Below are 3,128 nucleotides of genomic sequence, written 5' to 3'. Positions count from 1 at the left end.
GTGTGTGTATACATGCATTTATATATATATGTGTGTGTGTGTGTGCGTGCGTGTGTGTATGTGTGTGTGTGTGTGTGTGTGTGTGTGTGTGTGTGTGTGTATAGTGACGCAAGCCTTCTGGCAGATACACAGACCGATGCATAAGAAGCACATTAATCGAAAGAAAAGTGGAAGAAGAAGAAGAAGAAGAAGAAGAAGAAGAAGAAGAAGAAGAAGAAGAAGAAGAAGAAGAAGAAGAAGAAGAAGAAGAAGAAAAAGAAGAAGAAGAAGAAGAAGAAGAAGAAGAAGAAGAAGAAGAAGAAGAAGAAGAAGAAGAAAAAGAAGAAGAATTAAGAACATATGAATGGTTATTACTGCTGATCTAATCAAAGATGAAGATATTTAAGTTCCAAAGGCAGTAGAAAGATGAAAAAGTTTTTCTTTGAGCGAAGGTAGAGAAATCCGCCGAAAGCTGAATGCTGGTTATTGTGCGTCCAATCAAACTTTGATAATGAGATGACATTAGAATGGGTTTCACTGAAATAAACTTCTGAACCTGGATGACGATATATCAGACAAGAAGACAGTCCGATGCTGCACGAGAAATATAATCATTACGAATCTGGTTTGAATCAGCCACGATAAATTACTTATTTATCGGAATTTTCTTCCTTTAAGCAGTTTCTTTTCACACATGAATCTGTGTTAAATTTGCGTTTCATCAAATATTCTTTGAAAATATAGTGCTCTGCTCAAATACACCCAGAAATGGACAGAGAGGGACACATGCGCACACATAAACAAGATCTCACAATCACTTTATTGCATGTATGTATATATACATAAGTATGTGTGTGTGTGTGGGTGTGTACAATTATATAAATAGGCGCGTACACATCAGCATGTATATGTAATGCGTGTGGGAGTATAATATATAGATATACATATGAGTGTGTGTATGGAAGTATTTATATAAATATATGTATACATAGATGTACATATCTATCTATATTTATCTATCTCTGTTCACATATATCTACACACACACACACATATATATATATGTACATATATATATATATATATATATATATATATATATATATATATATATATATATATATATATATATATATATATATATATATATATATATATATATATATACATATATATATATATATATATATATATATATATATAGATATATATATATATATATATAGGCATAGACACACGCGCATTCACATACATATGTATGTATATATGTATACTTTGAGTCAGTATATGTGCATTTACACATTAAGATTTAACGTCAGTTATTGAATCATTCTCCTAGATAAACTAAAATTGCAGTGTTTAGGTGATGAGAATTTATTTGCTATAAAGCATCCGATATCTATTTAAGCACCCCGACATTTATTCCCCTCAGTGGAGCACACAGAATGTATCTTTCACTACTTTAAGAGACATTTATTTTTCTTCATGGATACATAAAGCGACCTCTACTTTCGTTTTCCAATTTCTGCTCTATTTACATTTTCACCAGTTATAAAGCAAACAACGGGCACAAATTGTTTAACTAAAACAAAGCGTTGTTTTTAGTTCAGCGGCAGTTGACCGAGTGGATATTCAGAGGACCACGAATATTGCGCCGCGAGGCCAAATCTACTACAAGTTGCAAACTTTCTTTGTTCCATAGCTGTTGATTATCTACAACCTTTGTTGAAATTCTATTGACTTAAACCCATGGCATCGGCTACATTCCGAATTGCTATGAGCTATCGTCGTTCAAATATCAATTTTATATAGAATTAAAAGGGCACGTCTTTCATTCATTTGAGCTGGAATAAAAGTTGAGGCGCTTGATTTGTATGTGCGTGTGTGTGAGTGTGTATGTGTATGTATGTGTATGTGTTTCTTTGTGTATATCTATCTATCTGTCTCTCTCTCTCTCTCTCTCTCTCTCTCTCTCTCTCTCTCTCTATATATATATATATATATATATATATATATATATATATATATATATATATATATATATATATATATATAAGTATATGTATGTGTAAATATGTGTTCATTTATTCTTTTATTATTTTATTCGTTCAATCATTTGACTGTGGCCATGGTGGATCACCGCCTTTAGTCGAACAAATCGACCCCAGGACTTATTATTCATTGATCAATCGTATCCTGTTTTCAGGCTAAAACGATTGCAATGTGCTGTTGATGAGGTGGGCTTGGATTTTACTCCTATTGTATTTATATTTATAGTGACATTTCAACGATTGGTGCGAGCCATTGTATATTTTGCTTTAAAAGGTTCTTCCTTATGTGTACGTCTTTTCTCTGCCAAGAATATATTAGTTTCAAATAATGAAATTTGCGTGGAAGGTACGTGTTTATAGAGATAATACTTAACGTTATTATTGCATTGTAATCTCTCTATTTATAAGTCTTTTCGTGTATAATTACCACACAATGTATGACTAATATATGTATATGCGTGCGTGTGTGTGTGAGGAAGAGAGATAGAAAGAGAGAAAGTGAAGAAGAGTGTATGTGCGTCTTTTTGCATTCATATAAATTCACGCACAGGTACACGCGCAGTCTCAAATATAGATTGATAGATAGAGACACACAGTAAGACAAACAGACAGACAGACAGACATACAGACAGACAAACGGACAGACAGACAAGCAGAGAGACAGACAAACATACAGATAGATAAATAGATAAACTTCATAGCACAATCGCTGCTACCACTATTACCGGCGCCAACATAGCTGTCACTGTCAAAAACACAACTACAATTAATATCACGGCTATCAACAGCCATTACTCCTACCACAAACGGCAGCCATTACTCCTACCACAAACGGCAGCCATTATTCCTACCACAAACGGCAGCCATTACTCCTACCACAAACGGCAGCCATAACTCCTACCACAAACGGCAGCCATTATTCCTACCACAAACGGCAGCCATTATTCCTACTACAAACGGCAGCCATTATTCCTACCACAAACGGCAGCCATTACTCCTACCACAAACGGCAGCCATTATTCCTACCACAAACGGCAGCCATTATTCCTACCACAAACGGCAGCCATTACTCCTACCACAAACGGCAGCCATTATTCC

Source organism: Octopus bimaculoides, chromosome 27 (assembly GCF_046866305.1).
Source record: "Octopus bimaculoides isolate indiv1 chromosome 27, ASM4686630v1, whole genome shotgun sequence".
Taxonomy (NCBI): Eukaryota; Metazoa; Mollusca; class Cephalopoda; order Octopoda; family Octopodidae; genus Octopus; species Octopus bimaculoides.
The sequence above is the reverse complement of the archived record's forward strand: the minus strand, read 5'-3'. Positions refer to the sequence as shown.